Genomic DNA, 26813 nt, shown 5'->3' on the forward strand with positions numbered 1-26813 from the left:
ATAATGATTCCAAGTGGTGGTGGTAGAGGTGAGTGAAGCTGCCAGCTGTGTTCCTACCTCAAGCTCCTGTGCAGTGGGTAATGCTGTGTTCATGGCTCAGAAACACAACTTTCGCAGCCTCACCTTCTTCAGTTACATGATACTGGAGCCTGTTTTCTTTCTCTGTGACTGACTGGAAGTCCCACTAATGTCAGCACCATGTCCCCACTCACCTCCCTCCAGAAACACCATCATTAGAAAGTAAAAAGACAATTCACATCATTTCCATATTCTGCTAAATGTATATTTTCTGCTGGTTGATAGAAAAAGCTTGTAAATGCTTCAATCCTTAAAAAACAAAAAACAAACAAAACAAAAAAAACATTGCCAGGTAATTTGCCAATTCTGTTTTTCTTTTCTTCTTTTTTTTTCTTTTTTTAAATAGGCTGCATGCCCACTGGGGAGACCAATATCGCTCTTGGCCTGAGATCAAGAGCTGAGCTGACATCAGCAGTGAGTTGTGTAACCCAGCTGAACCACTCAGGCACCCCTGCCAGTTGTTTCTCTTTTTCCTGTTCCTTCCCTATCAAACAAACAAACATTGAATCAAAGACACTTCCAAAACTAAGTTAAATCACGTATATCCAAGTATACTTATATATATTGGAAATTACACAATATTCCTCAAGTACTAAATGAACAAATGTCCTCACTTATCAGTGGATTATTTTGTAAAGAAAATTTGAGTATATTAATATCAAAACTAGAAAAAATAATAATGAGTGGATTTTTTAGTTTTTTAATTAGATATAATTGACCTATCATATATTAATTTGAGGTATACAACATAACAGTTCAATATTTGTACTTAATATGCAGTGATCACCATAGTAAGAATAGTTAATATGTATCATCCTACCTAGTTACAATGTATTTTATGAGAACTATTTTGTTTTGTTTTACATTTTTATTTACTTTTGAGAGACAGAGACAGAGCATGAGTAGACAGAAAGAGGGAGAATCCAAAGTAGGCTCCAGGCTCTGAGTTAGCACAGAGCCCCGATGTGGGGCTTAATGCCACCAACTGTGAGATAATGACCTTAGCCAAAGTCAGATGCCCCCCGACTGAGCCACCCAGGCGCCTCTATTTTATGGGAACTTTTAAAATCCACTCAGCAACTTACACATATGCAATACAGTATTGTTGAGTATAGTTATCATATTGTATATTACATCCCTGTGACTTATTTATTTTATAACTGGAAGCTTGTAACTTTTGCCCACCAATTTTGCCTGCCCTCTGTTACCTATGGCTAAATAATATTCCATTATTTATATGTACCACATTTTCTTTATCCATTCATCCATTGATGGACGTTAAGGTTGTTTCTTTGTCTTCGTTAATTGTTTTCTTTAGGAATATCTCTCAAATTAACCCATTTCTATCTCCACTATCACCACTTTTTTTCAAGCTTCTATTATAGCTCACTTATTCTATAACAGCCTGCTTCTACAGTCTCCTTTCCAGGCCATTTTCCATAATTTTATGTAGAAAGCCATCTTTTTGAAATCAAATCTAATTATCTAAAATCCATCTCCCCATGTCTACCTTAAAGCACTTTAATGGATTTCTTTTTTTTTTTTTGAGAATTGGATTTTCAATTCAAATGAAAATAGGAATTCTTGGGGCGCCTGGGTGGCGCAGTCGGTTAAGCATCCGACTTCAGCCAGGTCATGATCTCGCGGTCCGTGAGTTCGAGCCCCGCATCAGGCTCTGGGCTGATGGCTCAGAGCCTGGAGCCTGTTTCTGATTCTGTGTCTCCCTCTCTCTCTGCCCTTCCCCCGTTCATGCTCTGTCTCTCTCTGTCCCAAAATAAATAAACGTTGAAAGAAAAAAAAATTAAAAAAAAAAAAAGAAAATAGGAATTCTTAAATACAGCCTGCCATTTCCAACATGTTAGGATCTTGCCTATCCTTTCCAGACTTGTCTTATATTTTTTGTCCTAAGTACCCGCCCTTCTTCTAGTTTCTTGAATAAGATCTTATTCTCTCCTGCTATAGGGGTTTTACACATGTCATTTTATCTTCTAAAATATACCCCATTCTCTCCTGCCTCCTACGGTCATCTGGATAAATGATCTCTAAAGTTGTTGCATATGTTTTAATGGGTACATCCTTAAGATTTTATTTAACTAATTAATTAATGAGGGAATTAGCAAGATATTATCACTAGTTCAAAAGAGATTTCAAAGAACACATTATACACATGCGTATATGTTTGTGTGTTGAGGTATGCTGAAATGAATTTACCAGTTGATGTGAATCTGAACAGTATCCATGGAGCAACAATGAATTGCCCTCCACTGGATGAAATGTGTTTGTATTTCTATGGACATGAGTTATTTGCATTACTCTTTGTTTTCCGCAATTTGCTAAATTATGAAATGAGTCAAACACAATGAAAGGTGCATATCATCTTAAGCAGTGCTCTGAGCGTGATACCCAGTGATCTTTTATGCCTCTTTTAAAGTCTCACAAGTTTTCTTGACCAAGTCCCCTAGTTTGATCATAAAATCTCAAAGATTATTCCTTGAGGTAATAAAATTAAGATATTGAGATTACTAAAGCCATAAATTAAATTCTCTCTGGAAGTTTTTATAAGGAATCTCAGATTTTTAAAAGCCTGTATAATTTACTCTCCCAAGGCAAGAATGCTAAGCCCAAGAAATTCCACTAGATTTTACCAGCTATACTTGTAAATTTTGATGGATGCCTCCCTTTGTAATTTCTCCAAATTTGCTAGTATTCATGGTTTATCATGAAGCGACTTTTTAAAGAAAATCCCTGTAAGCCTGGATCCATTTCAGACCAGGTACTGGATAAACCAGGTACCAGATCACTTCCCCTGAGAGGATTTTGTTGGCATTGGCTCTAAACATGAATTAATCTTTTTTTTTTTGTTTGTTTCTTAAAAGTGCCTTGTCCTACCTGATTAAATGAGCATAATTCTCAAATATAATATTCCAGACAGGGTCTTGGTTGTACAATTGATTTCTCTCAATTCTGTCCTGGTAAGTGTAGGACTGATTTTCATTGATCCTAAATAAATAATTATATTGCCAATATAATAAAAGGTAAGAAGATTAAGTAAGAAATTCTGGAGATCAGTAGGGGTCAGATATAATTTTAAAATATTTTATTTTAGTTCATAAAAGCATATAAAAGTGGGTTCAAGATCACTTAAGTACAAAGACAAAAGGCATCATTTTTTATCCAGAAAATTTTGACATTGAAACAACATCAACCATATTCCAGTCAGATAAACACAATAAAATGTCCCTTATCAGCTCATTCAGTGGTATGTAATTGAGTCTTCCTCTGCTGGATCTTTGGTTAACAGTCTGTTTCATAAAGCTGTTTGTTTCCATATTAAAATGAGTTCTGAAAAGCTTTGGTCCACTGATACAGTGTAAAAGTTTTATTATTGATTTGAGCTCAGAAATCCTAAAAGTATGAAGTACCTGATACAGTCATTTCCCAAAAGGCTCTGGGACTATCCTCGTTTGAAGACACAGCTCTAACCTAAAGCTTGTACCAGAGCCTTGGTGCAAGTACTAAATGAACATCTCATTTTAGACGACAGAGATTTAATGGCTGTGGTTTATTTATTAATGTAATACAAAATATCAGAATGGAGGGGATCAGGGTTCTCCTAAATGGTAGAGAATATTTTAGAAGAATTTTGACGTCATTTCTGCAGGTAAAACATAGTGATAGCCAGCAATAACATTGATCCATCTCTAGGGAATTCATATGAATTTGTAAAATACATACAGTTTGTAAAATATATACATTAATAATAATTTATACACAAATTTAACATAGGCAAGTGGCTGGTCTCTTTTGATTTGACAGATTTTCCCACCCAACACTTAAAATAATAGCCCAGCAAACAAACTTTCTAATTCTTGCTAGCATTTTTCTTTTTTGTAAGGTGAAAGGATAAATACTTTGCAATTTTCTAACGGACTCTGGAATAATGCTGAAATTTTTGTTTTACATATTTAGGATTTTATTTGAGGAAGACAAACTCAAAATATTTATCAGAAGAAATTTGGACACTTAATAGGATAGTATTATTGGTGCCTGAAGAGACAGCACTGGGCTACCTATTTAATCACATTGACAAGAAAACATTTAACAAAATAAATATGGCTGGTAATGTGATTATAAAGAACTCTAGATCTTTCGTAAGTGAGGAAACTTTTTTCTTTTTTTCTTTAATAGCAAAGGGCACAATTAATTCAGCATAAAGCACAGAAAAGTATTCTGGTGAAATATGGGATCTTTGCTTTTGAGGCACATTAGTTAAAGCAGGTAAAAAATAACATTTGAAAGGGATTAGTCAGTAAACCAAGGATGTTAGCTTATAAAATTAAGTGAACTTTGACAAAATTAACATCTTTTGTCACTTTTTTTTATAGACTTAGGTATTATATACCAAGACAAATAAAATTTACTTTCCAAGCTTTCTCTTTCATAGTCTAAAATAAGCTGACATTTTACTTGTGAGGACAGTGGTTCCTGCTCAGGGGTCTGAGAGGTGAAAGCTATTTTCAAAACAATACCAAGATATGTTATGTTAACAGGCAGTGCATTCATCGTTGTTATTTACAAATGATTGAATAAACATAAATTTTAATAATTTTTCACTTTTAATATGTAATAAGTTAAGTGTTGAAAGTTATAATTCCCGTAAATGAAGGCTTTTGGGATCCTTAAAAAGTTTTAAGAATTTTGATCCACTTTTGGTCCAGTTTCAGGATGAAATTATTGTTCCTTCTTGTAAAACAAAATCACACACACACATGCACACAGTTTGGTCATTATTGCTGTCAGTGTAGCTTCAACCACTTATATTAATTATTACTTTTAACCAACGTAAATAACTGCTATTTCACAATCAAGGCACAGATACTTGAGAATGTCTGGCAACTGATACATTTTAGCAGACCAACAGAGATCCTGAGCACACAAAGCATGCCTTTCTACACAGTAGGTTCTCCTGCTAAAAGTGTCAGATATGAGCACTATCATTATCTTGAACAAAGCTACAGCCTTTCTATAGTATATAAAGGTAAAACAACAACAACGACAAAACTATATAAACTTACAATTATGCTTAGTGATCAATGTTCCAGTATTCTGAGAAATTATTTAGCTATTTAGGTAATTTAGTTAAAAAAATAGACTCAGGAAATCCACTTGACTGGGTTTGTATTTGCAATTCATTGGAAGTGAATCAATGAGTGCAGTTTCTCTGTTAACTTTATTATGTGTGCAGGTGCCATAAAACAAGAGCCAGAAAACAAGCCTAGGGCCAATGTCATTGATTAGGGCTTGCTCTCGAGTTTGGACTTTAGAGAAAAATTATTTAGGATCATATCTTTGCTCTACCACTTAGTAGCATAGAAGAAATGAGGCCAAGTTTTCCAATCTGTAAAATAGTTGTTGTACTTATTAATGAGTTAATTTTGTAAAATTGCTTACAACAGTGTCTGACCCATAGTAAATGCTCAGTAAAGGGTAGTTTTCATCATCATGGCTGTCTTTAACAGCATCAGCAGCAATATCTAAGTTATTGGTAGCAATCAGTTATTTTAGAAAAGATAAAAAGCAAGTCCATACTCTGTTAGAAATGGACTGTCACTTCAGTCATTTTAAGGATGAAAATATGGAAATCCGGAAGATTTAAATAAATTTCCCATAATCATAGAACTTGTTACGGAGGACACTACCTGCAGCATATCAATGTGGGATCATGTAATAATAATAATGCTCAGAATACCAAAGACCAGGATTTCAAACACATCCTTCATTTTGGGATTAGAGCGTAGTATATTATAGCTCTGTAAGTTATCAGTGAATGGCCAGTTCAGCTAGGTGACACAAGTTTATAAAGGGAATTTTTCAAGGTAGTTCCTCCCCAACATCTCCCTCCCTTCCTCCCTCCCTCCCTTCCTCCCTCCCTCCCTTCCTTCCTTTCCTTCCTTCCTTTCCTTCCTTCCTTCCTTCCTTCCTTCCTTCCTTCCTTCCTTCCTCTCTCTCAGTCTCTCTTTTCTTTCCTATTTTAATAAAAAGAAAACATAATCATTGGAAAACATTTGTAAAATGCAAGAGCATATGTAAAGAATGACGTAAACATAATCTACTTCTTAATCTTCCAGCCTTGAGATAACCACTCTAAACATGCCAGGATTTATTTCATTTAAGTCTTCCCTTATTATTATTACATTTTTTAACACAATTATTGTGAGGGAATTCAAAGTCCATTTATTTAATAAAAGGAAGAGTTTGGAGGAGAATACCTAGCTATTCTGTTTAATACTTAATTAATTCTTGGCATTTTCATTAGAGCTTCTCATATTTCAAACGTGATTAAGCTGACTTTGCTTCTTTAGCATTCTTTAGGGCATAATGGCAAACAATTTGTCTTTTGATTCTTGATTTATTACTTTGCTGTTGCAATTACCTTAACTGTATAGAGTATATACCTCTTTACATTGACACACATTACCCTACACATACACACAAATACATTTTATTTCTATTTTATGTGAATTGTAGGCCCATTAAAACAGGCCCATTAAGATTATAATTCCTATCACATCGAACCAATAAATCTTGAGAAGAATTGTTATATTTATAATTATTTTTTCTAAGATTTAGAAAAATCTAGATTCGATTTTCTTTTTAAATGTTTTTTTTTACATTTTTTTAATGTTTGTTTATTTTTGAGACAGAGGGAGACAGAGTGTGAGTGGGGGAGGGGCAGAGAGAGAGGGAGACACAGATCCAAAACAGGCTCCAGGCTCTGAGCTGTCAGCACAGAGCATGATGCAGGGCTTGAACCCATGAACTGTGAGATCATGACCTGAGCTGAAGTTGGATGCTCCACTGACTGAGCCACCCAGGCACCCCAGGATTCTGTTTTCTATTAAAATATACTTGTTGGGAGTGCCTGGCTCAGTCAGTTAAGTGTCTGATTCTTGATTTTGGTTCAAGTCATGATCTCATGGTTGGTGAGATGGGAGTTTGGAGCCTGCCCGGGATTCTCTCTCTCTCCCTCTCTCTGCCCCTCTGCCACTCATGCTTGTTTTCTCTCTCTCAAAATAAACATTTTAAAACATACATACTTGTTAGTATCTTTACAAAATATTTTTTTAATATTGGTCCTATGCAAACATTATTAAAATTATTCTTGGAATAATTTTATTTATTAAATTTTTCTACTTTACCTTTATTTTTTTTTCCTGTTGTTACCCCTTAACTAGTTATTGTTGATGTGGAGAAAGTTATTGAAAAAAACCCATAAGATTTCATCATTCTTTCCAATATTTCTACTTCTTATTAACCTTTCATGATTTGTCCCTGTGATCAGAATTTCCAAATCATAAATCTGTTTGTTTTTGGTTTTAGAGTTTCACCAATCAGGAGAGTGTAGGCTATGGATTTCAGACAAAATTTGTGCCCAGAATTTCATGTTTCTTTTTTCAAGAATTGGTATTCAATTTTATCAGATTTTAAACATCTAGTAATTATTAAACATCTATTAATGTGCTTCCTTTTGTGTCTGTTGTAGTGTATAATTAGTGATCAATTTCTTATTAAAATCCTATTGTTCTTGGATGTCATGGATGATGAGAAGTAACTGATAGAAAGGAGGAATCATTGATCCAGAGCTCTATAAGTTAACACATTTTTTTTTTTTCTAAGGGAAACACATCTTTCTAATCTAACTGCACAGAAGAAGGATTTTTTGCTGGGAGTTTTTTTTTTTTTTCTAATGGCCATATTCTCCAATTCTTGGGACATATCCAGATGTGGAAGCCTAAATTGCTAAACCACAAACCCCACAAAAATAGATTTTAGGCAGATAGTGAAGACTTCGGTGTGTGAAGTCAATGCCAAGCATTTGTCACTGAATTTTTCAAAGTGCTTTGGAAGCCAAGAATATTAGTAGTTGTGACTCAAGAACAATAAATGTATAATTTGTTACATAAAGAAGAAATAGGCTGTAAAACAACTTTTAAAATCTTACTTTTTCCTAGGTGCCCAACTACACATGATTTTGCAGAAAGTAGGTTATCAAAATGAAGCATTTAAAAATAAATGAATATAATTTGTATCAATCTTTCATTTCCCTTTGTAGTCTTACCTACATTTATCTATTTGATCTAACATGCTTTAATTCATATTATTTCTCAATCACTGCTAGCAGTAGAAACATTAAATAGTAGTTCAGGCAGAAATACAATGAAGGCATTCTAATTAGATTTGGTGGTTGTCATGGCATGTGGGGGGGTTGTTCTAATCTTAATAAACAGAGTTCTGTACATGAGAGCCCCTTTACTTTTCTCCTTTGTTCCCCTATTTTATTCTACCCCAAGGCAAGAACATCTCTATTGTGCTTACAAATATATAAACATCTCTATTATATATCCACAAATACACACACACACGCACACACATGCACACACACACACACATATATATCACACACACACACATATCACACACACATATATATATATATATATATATATATATATATATGGCCTAGAAATATTTTTTAAATGCTATTTATTTATTTTGAGAGAGAGAGAGCATGCAGGGCAGGGGCAGAGAGAGAGGGAGAGAATCCAAAGCAGGCTCTGAACTGTCAGTGCAGAGCCCCACATGGGTTTAAACTCATGATCTATGAGACCATGACCTGAGCTGAAATCAAGAGTCAGATGCTTAACTGACTGAGCCACACAGGTCCCCTGCGTACAAATATTTTTTAAGACATACTTTTATAATCCTACTTCTGTGTTTTAGTAAGAATAATGCTTTAAGTTTTATAGCAGGAATTGTCTATACTGCTTAAAGTATACACTATTCTTGTATCTTACATCTACAAGTTATTTTTTAAAAGATAGGGGTGCTTGTATTTAAGCAGCGTTTTGTACTTTATGACATATCTTCATTGGATTTAGAGCTAAAAAGTACTTTAGACATCATGTATCCCAAATTTACCTCTGTACCCACAGCAGAAAGAAACAAAATTGAGGTATCCTTTTCTGTATGTGGGCTTTTTCATCTTCTCATTCATATGTACTTTTGTCTTCTGCCTTGTGCTGATGCAATCTCATCACAAACAAATAAAATGATATATCTCCTAACATTGATAGAGTTTGATGCAATAAGCAAAGGTTAGTAATTGCAAATGTTGACCTCAATCATATAAAATACTGCATGTCTGTCTCTCTTACATGTAATTGAGAAAGAACTCTCTGCTACTTTCTCAGTCCTAAGATACATGTATTGCTTTTAGGAATTGATAAGGAATTTAGGAAGAGTAGATACACTGACCCATTAAGTATAGACATGAATTTGATGATGTATTCTAATTTATTAAAATGGTAAATAAGGAAAAAAAACATGTTGTAGTTTTTTCATGTTTTAAGGATCCCTTCAAACTCAATCAGATCATGCCATATATTATGATAGTTATACTCTTATTTAGATGCACATATTTCCATTAACTCCATTAAAAAAAGTTGTGAGGATTAGATGACCTAATGCATATAAAATGTTAGTCAAATGAGGCATTCAAAAATAGATCTTCCATTGGTTTTCCTAGTTTGTTATTTTATTGTTATTAATATTCATACTGTTAAGCTTTTAATAACATTTCCTCCTTTTTCACCCAAAATAAGGAACTAGAAAAGATTATGGATTTTCATTTTATAGAAAATTTAAGGTAGATTCTACAATTTTCTGTAAAATATCCAATGGCTTAAAATCTCTAAGTGCTATGTTTAGGATGCTCCAAGAGTTTGGAATCTCCTGCCCTTCTATAGACATGATGGGATGAATTTCCTATCAGAGCACCAGATGCCTTTATAGAGACATAGGTTTCCATTGTTTGGTAAACATAACAAATTATGCCACTGGAGGCGGGGGGACAGCCACTTTGGTTAAGTTTAATGGGTTTGTTCTTTAATTCAGAATTCACTATGTCTCCCACCAACTATAGGACCTTAAGGAAGGAATATCCATCCCTCCCTTCTGCAACTACCCTTTACAACATCCAAAGTGAAGGTGAGAGTGGATGTCTCTGTCTTGTTCCTGACTGTAGATGAAAGATCTCTTATTTCCCCATTGAGTATCATATTAGTTGTGGGTCTTTTGTACATGACCTTTATAATGTTGAGGTACATTCCCTCTATCCTTACTTTGTTGAGAGTTTTTATCAAGAGTGGATACTGTAATTTGTCAAATGCCTTTTCTGTATCTATTGAGAGGATCATATGGTTCTTATCCTTTCTTTTATTAATGTGGTGTATCATGTGATTGATTTGTGAATATTGAACCACCCTTGCAGCCCAAGAATGAATCCCACTTGGTCTGGTGAATTATTATTTTATTGTACTGTTGGATTCAATTTGCTTATATTTTGTTGAGAATATTTGCATCTATGTTCATCAGGAATATTGGCCTGTAATTTTCTTTTTTAGTGCAGTCATTGTCTGGTTTTGGAATCAAGTTAATGCTGGCCTCATAGAATAGTTTGAAAGTTTTTCTTCCATTTCTATTTTTTAGAAAAGCTTGAGAAAAATGGGTATTAACTCTTTAAATATTGATAGAACTCTCCTGGGAAGCCATCTGGCCCTGGACTTTTGCTTGTTGGGAGATTATTTGATTACTGATTCAATTTCTTTGCTGGTTATGGATCTGTTCAAATTTTCTATTGCTTCCTATTCCAGTTTTGGTAATTTATATGTTTTTAGGAATTTATCTATTTCTTCCAGATTGCCCTGTTTGTTGGCATATAATTTTTCATAATATTCTTTTATAATTATTTGTATTTCTGTGGTGTTGGTTGTGATCTCTCCTCTCTTATTCATGATTTTATTTATTTGAGTCCTTTCTCTTTTCTTTTTGATAAGTCTGAATATGGGTTTATCAATTTTATTAATTCTTTGAAAGAATCAGCTCCTGGTTTCATTGATCTGTTCTACTGGTTTTTTTGTTTGTTTGTTTGTTTGTTTCTGTATCATTTATTTCTGCTGTCATCTTTTTAAAAAAATTAATATTTATTCATTTTTGAGAGAGTGTGAGCATAGGAGGGACAGAGAGAGAGAGAGCGACACAGAATCCACAGAATGAAGCAGGCTCGAGGCTCTGCACTGTCAGTACAGAACCCGACATGGCACTCGAAGCAACAAACCAAGAGATCATGACCTGAACTGGTTGGATGCTTAACCAACTGAGCCACCCAGGCACCCAGAATTCTGTTTTCATCTTTATTGTTTCCCTTCTTCTACTGGCTTTAGGCTTCATTTTCTATTCTTTTTCTAGCTCCTTTAGATAGACATAAGGTTAGATTTTATATTTGAGATTTATTTTGCTTCTTGATTTAGGCGTTTATTGCTATATACCTTCCTCTTATGACTGCTTTTGCTGCATCCTAAAGGTTTTGGACTTTCATGTTTTCATTTTCATTTGTTTCTATGCATTTTTGTATTCTTTAATTTCCTGGCTAACCCATCCATTCCTTAGTAGGATGTTCTTTAACTTCCATGTGTTTGTGGTCTTTCCAAATTTTTTCTAGTGGTTGACTTCCAGTTTCAGAATATTATGGTCTGAAAATATGCATTGTATACTCTGTCTTTTTGTACTTGTTGAGGGGTGATTTGTGACCCAGTATTTGATCTATTCTGGACGATATCCCATGTGTACTTGAAAAGAGTTTTTATTCTGCTGCTTTAGGATGAAATATTTTGAATGTACCTGTTAAATCTATTGGGTCCAGTGTGTCATTCCACACCATTGTTTCTTTGTTGATTTTCTCCTTAGATGATCTGTCCATTGCTGTAAGTGGGTGTTAAAGTTCCCTCCTGTTATTGTATTATTATCAATGATTTTTCTTTACGTTTGTTATTGTTTTATATATTTGAGTGCTCCAAGTTGGGGCTAGATGGAGCTAGAGTGTATCATGCTAAGTGAAATAAGTCAGTCAGCAAAAGACAAATACCATATGACTTTTCTCATATGTAGAATTTAAGAAACAAAACAGATGAACATAGGGGAAAGGAGAAAAAAAATGAGAGGGGGGCAAACCATAAAAGAGACTCTTAACTATAAAGAACAAACTGAGGGTTGCTGGAAGGTAGGTGAATGGAGGGTAGGCTAAATGGGTGATGGGTATTAAGGAGGGCACTTGTTGTGATTAGCATGGGGTGACATATGTAAATGATGAATCACTAAATGCTACTCCTGAAACTAGTATTATACTATATGTTAACTAAGTATAATTTAAATAAAACTTGAAACATAAAAATAATGAAGATGCTTAGCAATGTATTGATTCTGCTTACTCTTCGTAATTTTTAACCTATTAATCTTGGTGTCTTTGTTATTTAGCACAGAATCTGCTACATTATAATTATTCAAAAAGATTAGTTAAACTGAACAGAGACTATATCAATATATGGTCAGAGAGTATCTAAATGGATTTTTCCTTTTAGTAAAAAGCCGATGTCTGTGTTAAAAAAAAAAATGAAAGTGAGCATGTTTGTATCTGCATTGCTACAGAGGTAGAACGATTCTGATTGTATTGTAAGCAATTGCCAATATTTCATAAAACTTTTCTAGTTTTTCTCAAATTACATATTTGAATCTTTAAGACATGCCATTTACATTGATTTTCCTCTTACTATCTTGTGTGAAGTCATATTTTTTATTTAAAATTTGTTATGTTTTTATTCATTACTAAAGGTAGGCAAGGAAAAAAAGGAATTGGAAATATGATGATTACTATTATCCTCCTTCTGTTGGCAATACGTGAGTTAAGGTGCCTCACAATTTTTTTTCTGAGGTCTATGATGAAAAAGGTCTGCATTTTAATCTTTTCATATCAGTAAGCATTTATTTATACAGTATTTTTCAAATTTCTCATCATTTCTCTCTTCCTCTTAAAATTAAAAAAAATTACTAGTAACTGGAAATAGGGCACAGATATCCAGGAAATGTAATTTGGCAATAAATGCTGTTTTGAAGTACACTGCATGGTTTGTGGATAAATATTTCTTTAATGTGTGTAATTACTGGATCAGCAGAATAAATGTGGTCATGTCCTTGTAATTAATACATTGTCAAAAGTTCATTTAAGTATAATAATTTTACTGGGAAAATGCTGTCTATGTGTTTCCTGCAATAATTTGTTAAATTAAGTGCAATAAATATAAAATTACTCTTAGAAATATATCTATTCTTTTCATGTTCTTTTTCACTAGGTGTCACATAATGCTTTAAGAAACCCCTCCATACATCCCCTTTACCCTAGCCCTTACTTCATCAATTAAAAATTCTTAAGAAAGAGTACAGATACTAAATTTTACAAATTCACTTTTTAAAAAATTTAAGTTCAGCTTTAGAATATTATAACATAGCATATTAGAGCATAGGTTGAAAATATTTCCCCACAAATTATGCAAATTGCCAAATGTCTTGTCCTTAATATAGGATGACTAGTAAAGCATGGCCATTTCCTTCTGCACCCAGTGAACATTTATCTGAGGAGAATGGAGTCACAGCAACACAGAATTCTAGAGCTGGAATGATTCTTAGAGATCGCCCCATGCAACCCTTTCATTTTATAGTCTTGTCACATTTTCTAAGCCCTCCACAGAAGGATACCAGGCTCTGCTAAGTAAAACAGCTGTGGGCACTCAAGGAGGACATGATAAATTAAAGGTGCTTTCTTTATAATGCTATGGCCAAAGGGCAGCAGGGAAATATGGTTTACATTGCCTGACATTTTACCTGTGTTGGGCATATAGTTGGAAGTTCTATAAATAAAGGGCAGTGAGAAAACAAGAGATACTCAACAGGGCTGAGAATAAAATGCACTGTGAGGTGGACATTGCTCACAGTGGTACGTACAGCTAGCAAAGACCTTTTTCTTACTGCTTTACCAAAGTAATTCATGTACGAGAGACAAAAGACAACAGTTTTTTAAAAAAACATATTTGTTTATTTTGAGGCACGGGCTGGGGAGGGGGGGGTGGTCAGAGAAAGGGAGAGAGAGAGAATCTCAAACAGGCTTTGCCCTGTCAGCTCAGAGCCTGACATGGGGCTTGAACCCACAAACCGTGAGATCATGACCTGAGCAGAAACTGAGACAGACGCTCAACCGGCAGAGCAGTAGGAAGAGAGAATGGACATTTGCTAAGTCAATGAGCATGCATTGATTAATTTTTCCCATTTGAAAAATAGTAGAAACTATGGCTCTAGATCAACATTTCAAATACTATACAATCAATTTCCATATGGATTCTATGGGTCTTGTAAGCAAGACGCTAGTCCACCATCTAGCCTACTTCAGAGAACATAGCACCTTTGCAATTAAATCCAGTACTTCCTATTTTACAGATCTAGCTTGCCCTATAGTAGACTTCCCATACTCTGTGATTCTTCTTAAGTACCACAAGCTCAAATTTACTGTGTGCACTTGATGTTGACTGAAGAATATTTTATAGGAAAGAGCTATAAGAACTTAGGAAGTGAAAAGATATCCTTAAATCCAATATTAAACATTGTGATACCTAGAAAAATATCTTACAGATTCCTATCTTGGAAAACATCTTACTGGTTATATCTCTTTTTACAACTCTGGCCTCTTCACATTAAGCTTGGGCTCTCCATTCTCACCCAGTTCTTCTGTACATCTTCTTCCTTGACCCTTTCTCCCTTTCTGTCCTGGGCTGCTTGTAGAAATTTTCTTCTCCAATGATTTAGAATTATTCAAATCTCTCTTTATATTTTCCTGTTCTCCAAGATCACATGCCAATGGGGTATCTCACACACTAAAGAGAAATCCAGCAAGTTGCTTAAACGAGAAGCCATATCTTTGATGCAAATTATGCTACTTTCTAATTATACAAAAACAACACAATATATTCTTTTTTTCATTTTTATCACTGACTTTTTTTTTAATTTCAGTAACCATAGGAAGTATATAAGATGAGGGCAGGAAGGAAGCCTTCACAATACCTTGGAGGAATTTAAAATCTAGTTGTGAAAAAACATAGGTAGATGGGTAGCTAGGTAGGTAGATACTTAGCTAAGAAAGATAAAATAATCAGGCTTTTAATTAAAAACAAATAAGCATGGGGGCACCTGGGTGGCTCAGCCAGTTGAGCACTGGATTCTTGATTTCGACTTGAGTCATGATCCTGGGGTTCTGGGACTGAGCCCTGCATTGGGCTCCTCACTGAGTGTGGAGCCTGCTTGAAATTCTCTCTCTCTCCTTCTCTCTCTGTCTCTGTCTCTGTCTCTGTCTCTCTCTTTCCCAGCCCCTCTCTCCTGCTCACATGCTCTCTCTCTCTCTCTCTCTCTCTCTCTCTCTCTTTCTCTATCAAATGAAACATTAACAAACAGAAAACCACGAAGTATGAAGTAATGTGTTGCAATATGAATATATGAATGCTCAGAGAGAGTAAAGAATTTGGAATTCACAGTCTGAGTTGGAAGAACATTTTGGAAGTTTTGGTGCATAGTCATACCCATTGGAGATGGGCCAGTAGTATCGTTTTTAAATAGATCTAGCGAAATGAGCAGTTTAACCTCAAAGCTTATTAAGCCAGAGTTTAGTGCTCTTCACTTTCATGGATCCATGGTACTCATAGTGGCTCAGGCAGTATGCTGTGTGGCCATTATTGACATACATGGTCAAACGTTACAAAAGTAGGACATTTTAACTATAATTAGTTAAAACTGCTGTCTGTCTCTTCTCCAGTTCCCTCTCTGTTCTACTTCCCCTTTGTCAGGCAGTGGTGAAGTGGCTATAGACCATTTGAGGACTTTGTTTTGGGGAAGTGTGGTTGAAGATACATTAATTTGGGTTTAGTGGGGTATGTCTATATGTTTCAAAGGTGTGTTTCTGTAGGGCTGCCAGAAAAAATTCAGGACACTAGTTAAATTTGAAATCTAGATTAATCTGTTAGATTAAGTTTTTAGTATATATCCAAAAAACATGATCTGTTGTTCATATGAAATTCAACTTTAACATATCATTCTGTATTTTAGTTTGCTAAATCTTGCCTTCATGTATTTCTGTGTTTGGTTTATGCTAGTCATCCTGGTGCAGAATAGCAATCAGATATGTTCTTCATCCACTGTGCCTACTCTCCATGAATCAAGATCCAATGCAGTCAGAAGTGACATTGCAAAATGATAAAGCTCTCTGCTTACCTGACACTGGGAGAATATAGGTAGTGGAATAGAAACAAACTTCAGAATTTCCAAAATCAGAAACTATTCTGTGGACATGTTCTCCAAATATACAGCTCATATTTAAAAACAAATCTGACAGGGGCGCCTGGGTGGCGCAGTCGGTTAAGCGTCCGACTTCAGCCAGGTCACGATCTCGCGGTCCGTGGGTTTGAGCCCCACGTCAGGCTCTGGGCTGATGGCTCAGAGCCTGGAGCCTGTTTCCGATTCTGTGTCTCCCTCTCTCTGCCCCTCCCCCGTTCATGCTCTGTCTCTCTCTGTCCCAAAAATAAATAAACGTTGAAAAAAAAATTTAAAAAAACAAATCTGACAGAAGTTCCCCCAAATTTGACAACAATCCTAAAAGTTCACATGCTTTTACCAACAATGAGTTGTGATATTCAAAGTAACTTTTCTAAATTACCAATTAAAAAAGTCAAACGTAATAGAGGAAAAATTTAATTATCTCTTCACTATATAACAAAATTAGAATAATTAAGAAATTATAGTTATGTGAAGAGATGATTAAAGCAAGTATAAACCAAAAATATATTACAGAAACTGGCCAGAAGTGATAAAAGTTTTATTTTTCAAGATCTTATGTTATTTACCACATTCTGCATCTTTTTTTAAAAAATGGTATATTGCTGTACTTTTTAATTCTAAATAGATATTTATGTCTTCATTATTTGGTGCCCTCCAGGCTCCACATGGAGCCTGTTTGGGATTCTCTTTCTCCCCTCTGCCCCTTCCCTGCTCACTCATACACATGTGTATCCTCTCTTATAAAAATAAATAAATAAATAAATAAAAACATGAAAAAGTAATAATTTGATGCCCCTTCTCTTAAAGAGCATTCCCAGAATTTTAAGGGCTTCAGGCTTTGTGTGATATCTTGAGAATCATCCAGAGATTTGTAGCGTTATTTTCATACTGTATTTGTTCTTTCTTCTAGGTCTTGATTCTTTTCAGTTTTAAGAGAATGAGTACCTGTGATCTTGAGTCAGTTACCAACTAATTACCTTGGGCATGAGGATTGGGAATTATCTGTCTTGTCAGATTATCTGTGTTCAGTCCATGCCCTTTCCCTCTTTTTACCTTTATGATCTCAGGTAAATTACTTAGCTCTCTCTGCCTCATTGGAAGAAATAAGATTATTGCTAGAACTAAGTGAAAGGATACATGTGGTACACTTAAAAGAATAGTTGACACATAGTTTATAAAGTTTTGATAAATTGTGAACAGTGTTATTACTGTATTCATCAGTGTTCTCATTAGGCCAAAAATTCACTTGATTTAATTCATTAAAAAGCAATAGGTACAGGGGCGCCTGGGTGGCGCAGTCGGTTAAGTGTCCGACTTCAGCCAGGTCACGATCTCGCGGTCCATGAGTTCGAGCCCCGCGTCAGGCTCTGGGCTGATGGCTCAGAGCCTGGAGCCTGTTTCCGATTCTGTGTCTCCCTCTCTCTCTGCCCCTCCCCCGTTCATGCTCTGTCTCTCTCTGTCCCAAAAATAAATAAACGTTGAAAAAAAAAATTAAAAAAAAAAAGCAATAGGTACAAATGGGAGTATGTTAGGCTCATAGTCTCATGGATAATTTAGAAGTTATTTCATGAGCGTGTCTACGTAAAGATAGACACATTTGATAATGAAACAAAAAGAAAAATGTGTGACCTCAAGCGTCCCTACTATGCTGCACCATATGAGAACCATCCTGAAATTTATAGCATTATGTTCATATGTATTTGGTCTGTCTTCTGGATTTTGGGTTCTTCCAGCTTTATAAAAAAAAGAGCAGCTGTGATTTTGAAGCAGTTGCCAACTACTTGTGCTTGAAAGGCAGAAGTTCTGTAAAGGAAATTTTCTTATCAGTGTAGAGGAAAAAAATTAATGGAGTATGATTCCTTCAGAGTGTCAAAGTGATTCAAAATAAAATAATAACATCGAAGCCACGTTCGTTCAGGTCCCACTAACGCCACATCCGCAGTTGGGCCATATAATCAACTTGCTCTTCACAAGGAGGAGACAGAACTTGCCCATCAATTCAGATAGTCTTGGGGCAGTTATGTAGTTATGGAAAATAGCATACTTGCTAACCCTGCTGCTCACAAACTTCTCTGACATCCATTAATCCAGTGTAATGATTTGATGATAAGAACAACATAGATTCAAGTGTATATTTGAGGGAAAAAAAATAGTCATTTTACATATAAGGAAATTATCATAGATATCGAATAAAAACACAGTACGTTTGTGTGAGATCAAGTAGGTATTATGGACTGAATGTGTCAGCTTGAAACTCCTGTGTCCAAGACCTCACTGCCAATATGATGCAGAAGGGGTCTTTGGGAGGGAATTGGATTTAGATGAGGTCATGAGAGTGGAGTGGTCTTATAAGAAGATGATCATGAAGACACAGTGATAAGCTGTCCACCTGCAAGCCAGGAAGAGGGCCCTTACCAGGGAATGAAATGAGCCAGCACCTTGATCTTGGACTTCCCAGCCTCTAGAACTGTGATAAATAAATTCTGTTCTTTAAACTACCTGGTTTTTCTATGGCAGTCTGAGTTGACTAGGACAGTATGCATTGAAAAAAATTATCCTCTATTACTTTAGGAGAACTCATAGTTGGCTTCATGAAAATCTTTAATTTGACATGATGTCATTCTTTGAGATGATGTCCTGTCTTAGATTTCCCTGGAGTGTGCTGTGTCCCATCGTGATGTTCTCAGGATGCTCTTACCCTTAGCATTGTATTTGTCCCAAGTCAACTGTAATTATAGATTCAGTCACCCCACTGGATTCTGAGATCTTTTAGGTCCCAGCTTCCCTGAGTCCTTTGTGCCTACTACCATGTCTTGCACAAATTATGCTTTCAGTAATGTTTAACTGAAAGAGTGAGACAGGGATACATATGTTTTACTTTCCTCACATTTCACTTGGCTTCTGACTGCCAATAACAGTTACATTATAATTATAAGAATAATTCACGTTAGGCCTTTCCACTGTTATTTAAAGTCCTCAATCCCATTTTGAATGAGAACCTCATGCCTTGGGTTTTATAGAATGCATATCTAATATGTAAGTATATCAAATAAAGATGCAATACATAAGAGGCACCACTAAGTGTTAAATGTGGAGGAACACAGTAGAGCCTTGATGTCCACATCTCAGAATATGACTTCTAATTTCCAGTAAAGTTATGGAGAGTGGAAAGTTACCATGAAAACATATTTTCTCCTGAAGTCTATACATCATTTTTCTAAGTGTTTCCTGACCTGGGCCACCACTCTTCTTAAACACATATTGAAGAAGCAGAGTTCTTTACTGAATCCCAAACATCATCAGCACAGGGACAAATGCTTAGCTGAGGCTCACATCTATCATTCTGGTTGGTACATATGGTAATTTTCTCTAAATTGGCTGGTTTTCTCAGGCTACTGTATCATCCTGAGATATTAAGTTTTTAAATTGGCTCTTCCCACCTCTTTTAAAGTTAGATGGCTGATTGCTGTCACATAATTTAATGATCTAGTCCAATCTATACAATGACTGTGTAACATGGGCTAGATAATTGTAGATGAATTGCATGCCATTAATCAGTTGGCTTTTTGTTCTTACATGTTCCATTGCTTATCATTCAAGGAAGAAAATTGTCTTTTGACAGGGGTCCCATTGCAGCCTTTTTACTGTCCAATAACATCAAGGCTGAGATTTCAAAAGATAAATGAGAATGATATAAGTGGGGCGGGAGAGTACTTAGTTAAAAGGCCTGTTTATCTAGGGATTATATTTGGGGATGTTAAAAATTTCCCTGTATTGTTTGGGGGTTGGCTATATAAGGTTTTTATATTTTGAAACGTAAAAATAGTTTAGGTAAAATAGATTTTCTCATTTGAGATTCATCAATTTATGCAAGAGACTACCCTTCATCGTGAAAAGAATAATACCAAAATTCTAACTTTTGGTAAACATCTCCACTCCTTCTGCCCCCAGTTACCAATAACTATATTGGCAGTGGAACTTCACCTTAGGTGATAGACTCGGCACTCTATTCATTATTATACTTTACCCTCTTACAGGTGGGAAACATGCCTTTTTAATCATTGTACTTCTACAGCCTACCTCAAGTATCTAGAATTTATTAGATACTCAGTTAATGTTTCTTCAACTAACTCAATCTATTTTTGATCTGGCAAGGTTATGTCTGCTAATAAGGAGTTATTACTGGGGAAATAAATCGACATGAGCCATCTGGTGGGGAGGGTCAACAGTGAAGAAAATAGTGATATTTCTAATTGTATAGAAGGTGTATTTGGCAGTTTGATGCAAAGTAAAGTTCCATGGTGTAATGCTTAGCACCCTGGACTCTGAATGCAAAGTAAAGGCCCCACTTATACTCACCATGTGTTATGGAGTTGTAATTTTGTTTTATTTAATCTTTAAGGATGACAAAATCAAATGAGATTTCAAAATAATCTTTTGTTAAACATTATATCTGTGTCATTATATTTACATACACGTGTATTACCTATATGTGCAAGTATATGTGTTCTTTTTATATCTTGTAAGTTAACCCTAGACTTTATGAGTTAAATTCCTGATGAAACCACTTGTAGCAAATCACTCCTCTGTTGCATCTCAATGCAGGGGCCAGGAAAGGAGGTGGCCTTTGCTTGTCTTGTAGACAGATTTTCTTGATGTTATACCAGATGTTCTTAAATGTACTCTCTGTTCTTCTTTGAGTGTTTCCACTTGTATCCTCTGGGGCAATGACTGGCAGTCAGGAAAGTGTGCTTCTTGATAATAACTTGGAGGCAAACCCTTACTCTTGTGAGGAGACTGATGGGCCCTAATAATAATGGAAGCAAAGTTAAAAATCTAGAGGAAAACATTGTTACAAGGTTATTTCAGCCTTAACATAAAATATTTATTTCCTTTAAACAGAAAATATTTGAACAAAGAATATCTTACCAATGGCATTTATTTTATTAAAGTGATTTATTAAAGATTTAGGTGGAAACAACAGCAAAAAAAGAAAATAATAAAAAATAAAATGATTTCTCCCAGTCTTTTCTAACTGCATCTTCACCTATACAAATCTTTGCTTATTCATAACTCCTATTGCTTTCTCTGAAAACTTTCATTTTAGTATAAGCTATAAGATGGCACCCCTTGATGAAAAGCAGATGTTTTTTGGTTGCTTCTTTTTCCTTTTAAGAGTGTTTGGATTTTATTTTTCAGTACAATGCGTAACGCTAACTCTTTTTAATAAGCAAGAACATAGCCATGGTACTTCAGTGAGAACAGGGCAGAGAGGCTGGCAGTCATAGAAGGAGAGCTTCATCAAACACCAGGACATACGAATGTGTAAGAATGAATGATCAGAAGTGGGCTCTAAATCAATTTTATCTTCACCATTTTAACATCAAGAAGAGTTGTTAGTTGTAAACCAATTGTTATGCAACTTAATGAACTAATTAGGAAAATCAGTTGCAATAATAGTATTGGTGCAAACTGATCTGAATATAAAACGTAGAATTAGAATTCTAATACAAAACTTTCCCAACTAGAAAGACTACATAATGCTGCCGATAAGATCTGTTCTTTGTAAAATTAATCATAGGCAGTTCTTCATTTACTACATTTGATTTCTATAATCCATTCTTCTCTAATTGTGCTACACCACATTGTTATACTGGTGTTATTTCTGCTGTGTGTATATGTCTTGTGGTCTGCCAGGATGGTATAGTTAATTTCCTAAGTGACATTGCATCAACTGGCTCCGGTATTATTTTTTCTATTTCTTTGCTTCCTTTAGTGAATGAATGGCTGTCATCCAGAGAGATATAAAATATCAAGACCTCTGCTCAAAGACCACACTTGGACTGGTAAGAGAGTGCGGCAGTTGCCTGTTTGAATCACAGATAGGGCTGGAGCATTCTGGAACAAATTCACAAGTAATAGAGAAAAGTCATACAAATATCGCTTAGACCGTTTTTAACATGGAATGTTCAAAAGATGGAATCATAAACTCCAGAAGACATATGTCAGTTGTCACTCCTATCTTTTGTTCCCTATGTTGTGCATTTTGTTGTTGTTGTTGTTGTGTAGTTTTAATATAAACGAAATATTTTCCTCAGAGGTGACTGGGTAATTGTTTTGATAGTTACATAATTTTATATCTTAGTGATGCAATATTTATGCATGCAATTCAAGTTATCTGTTATAAAAGAAACTATTTAACCATAGTGGACTAATGGTATGTAGGGAAAATGGGTGTCAAAAGGAAATTTATTATATCTTCCAAGTACTGCTTTCTGTGATAAAATACAATTTGTATGATTGTGAAGTAGCATTGTTTATTTTTCCAGTCAAAAAGTCACTGTCAAAAGTATGTTTGGGGAGGAAAAAATGGCCTTAAAACAAATGTATCACAGGGAATATCTAGGTTGTTAAAAAAAAAAAAAAAACCTAGGGCAGTATGTTAAAAATGAACATTTCCAATACAATTTGTCACCCATGCATAAATCTTGCTGACATTTTCAGTCACTTTAATAGCCTGCCCATTTTATAAATCAGTATGAACTTGCACAGTTGCAAAAAGTGTGTATTTTGAACATCTCATTTGCATACTTTACCAAAAGCCAATGAGGCAGTGGGAGCAGCACTGGTGATCATAATACGTGTTTGGGGAAAGGCAGAGAAATCACTAATGGCTTTGCCTTTAGGGATTTCTGTACTCCATAGGGGATGAAAATGAGAAATATTTTTCAAACAGCAGGGGTAAAGGTTTTAAAACTAGAAACACATGGAGTGATAAAGATGTTAGTGCCACAGGGCGCATAGCAGGAAAAATTTACAATGTAAAAACTGTAATTTCAGCATTAGGAAGTAATAATCGTGTTTCATCATTGTTATTAAAGCATGACCCTTAAAGTCACATAAATTAGATATAAGTTTCAAGAGAAGTTTATTAATCTTTAGCAGGAAAATATTAGGAAAGTTTATTATCAGATAAGATTTTCTGGGGGAAGACATGTTCTTTTGATGGTGTGTGTGTGTGTGTGTGTGTGTGTGTGTGTGTGTGTCTCAAGGAAATGTGTATCATTTCAAAGAGTAAATAAAACTTTGCTCACTATTATCCAGTGAGTATCAGTACTGCCTACAGATAGATTGTTCTTATTCTTTTAAATTAGCACATTTCAGGAGATAACATGATACACACAGAATGGACACTGACCCATCTAGAATATTTCTACTTGTCCAGAGTAGAATCATAGATGGAAACTAAAGCTTGTTTTTAATACAGAATGTTACTTAGATGACATTGGTGGTAAAAAAATGTTGCTAACATAATTATTGAATTAGTAAAAAAAAAAATAGGCTTCTTGGAATAGTGGAAACATTTCTGACTAAAAGATGAAGTTTTATTAGTAGCTCTATGATAAAATTAGTGAATGGTTACAGCTGAGAGGGGGACAAGAGCTAATAGTTATCAGTGGACATTAACAAGAAAGAATAGTTTATGTAAAAAAGATAGTTTATTTGGTGGTGAATATGTTGCTCTGGAACTGAATGTGTAGATAATGGGCAAAGTATTATTTTTACCAACTAAGACTTCTTTCAAAGGTCTGCTTTAGAGTTATGAGTTAAACCTGTATCTTTGCATAATTATTTAGGTAGAACTCAATTTTACCAAGTTAAGAGGAAAAATTTTGTCTCTAGATTAATCTTTCAATTTTCTTCTCATACTCTGTTTTAACATTTATGGAATAGATGGTGAGTTACAAAACACAAAATTTATATAAAATAATTTTAGGATAGCAAGTATTCCTCAAATATGTTATAAAGAGAAGCAAACCAAATTTGTATTAGTACAAAATCAGAAATACACATTATTGTATATGAGTAAAAATTGTAGAAAATATAAGAAAATATAAATAAGCATAAAAAGTAACTATTTTCTACAACACAAACATGGCCACTTTTAACATTCTCACCTGCACTATTCCAGAATTCTAAGAATATGTATATATCTATATATATCTATATCTATATAGATTCTTATAATTTTGTTTCATACCAACTAATATAGAAATATACTTTTATTTTATTTTTTTTTTAATTTTTTTTTTCAACGTTTATTTATTTTTGGGACAGAGAGAGACAAAGCATGAATGGGGGAGGGGCAGAGAGAGAGGGAGACACAGAATCGGAAACAGGCTCCAGGCTCTGAGCCATCAGCCCAGAGCCCGACGCGGGGCTCGAACTCACAGACTGCGAGATCGTGACCTGGCTGAAGTCGGACGCTCAACCGACTGCGCCACCCAGGCGCCCCAGAAATATACTTTTAAAATGTATGAGTGTTATTACTTTTGGCGCATAACATTAATGAGCTGTATATCAGCAATGATGGCCAAGTAGAAAACATATAGAATTTGATAGAATGAACCTTTAAGATTATTTAAAATTGTATTAATTAAATGAAAAAGACTTCCAATAAGATACTAAGCTTGTGTAATAGAACCCATCTCAATAAGTCTGCTACTGATTTAATAATGTCTTCTCATTCATAAATATTGTATATATTATTCTGTTATCACTAATTATTTTAAATTTTTTGTGATATTCAAAATTCTTTCAGATAGATGGTGACATCTATCCTCTTTCAAAAGCAGTAGCCATCCATAGTAGTAAGTTGACTGACAGTCTGTCATCCATTGCAGAATCATAAGTAAATCATTTTTATTGTGTTTGTTAATTTGCTGCAAGGAAAACAAAAGGAGACCCAGTGCTAGGAAATTCATGAGAGACAAGATGAAGAAACTACAAGGGTTGAGAAAATAACCATTCTCATTGTGTTCAAACTCTTTTCAGCTGCACGGAATATAGCTGTAGGAATGAGATTACAGTGGAAAGAAACAGAGTGAAACTGAGTTGTTCAATGTTTCACAGGAAAAGGACCTGGTAGAGTCTGTATTACACATAGAGTGAGATAGAAATTATGAGAGAGGAAGAAAGTCAGTGAATCAAGATAACTATGGTGCTTCAATGCTAAGTCATTGGAAAAATAAATCATAATTAAGCCAGCACATGAAGAGTACTGGCAGGCTGTAAGTGGCAAGCATGGAGTCAGTTCAGATTATTGCCCATGTTTAAGGCAAGTAGAATTTGAAAATAAACAGAAATAATGAATGCATTCTGTGCTTCAAAAATAAGTAGATCTGGGGAGCCTGGGTGGCTCAGTTGGTTAAGCATCTGATTCTTGGTTTCGGCTCAGGTTATAATCTGTGAGTTCAAGACCTGTGTGGGGTTCTGAGCTAACAGTGTGGAGCCTGCTTGAGATTCATTCTCTCCCTCTCTCTCTCTCTCTCTCTCTCTCTCCCCCCCCCTTTGCTTCTCCCTGCCTTTCCCTCTCTCTCAAAATAAATGAATAAACTTTAAAAAATAAGTAGATGGGATTCCTTTCCTTTGAGAAATCTTTTATGTTGTCCAGTAATTGGCTATATTCTTTCTGTTAAATACATATCATATTATACTATTTCAATGAAATGTTCATTCTGTTCAGCAAAGAGTGAGATCTTAAGTTTGGAGAAATTCACATTGTAGAAAATAAATATCCAGATATCCATGCTGTAGAGTGAGAACTGTTCTAATGTGTTAGTTAGCTTTTGTTAGGTTATGTGGTAGTAACAAATTGCCATCAGATTTACACAGACACTTTTTTTCATCATATGACATGTCTACAATTACACATTTTATGTGGCTCTGACTTAAATTCATTCTGGGTTCCAAATTAAAAGATCACTATGAAACAATATGTCCCTTAAATCATTGTGTCAAATCTTACATTTCACTAGCCAGAGAAAGTCACATGGCATACCCAGTATCTATGCTATATCCATGTAGCATTCCATACGAAGGTCCTGTAAATGGCTGGAAAATAGGTTGCAACTCACAACCCTCGTATGGAGAATAGAGGATAATTTGGGGATGATAATGAAATTTGTTTATTTGTAAATACAATAATATAATTTGCCACATTGGTAAACTTTGAAATTAGAGTATCTAACTGCAAAAAATCCATATTCCTTTAATTAGATTCCTATAATTAGATATTATATATATAACTATATATATAACTATATATGTATAACTATATATATAACTATATGTATATAGTTATATATATATAACTATATATATCTATGTATATAGTTATATATAACTATATATATCTATATGTATATAGTTATATATAACTATATATCTATGTATATAGTTATATATAACTATATATCTATGTATATAGTTATATATAACTATATATCTATGTATATAGTTATATATAACTATATATCTATGTATATAGTTATATATAACTATATATCTATGTATATAGTTATATATAACTATATATATCTATATGTATATAGTTATATATAACTATATATATCTATATGTATATAGTTATATATAACTATATATATCTATATGTATATAGTTATATA

This window comes from Prionailurus viverrinus, chromosome C1 (assembly GCF_022837055.1).
Source record: "Prionailurus viverrinus isolate Anna chromosome C1, UM_Priviv_1.0, whole genome shotgun sequence".
NCBI lineage: Eukaryota > Metazoa > Chordata > Mammalia > Carnivora > Felidae > Prionailurus > Prionailurus viverrinus.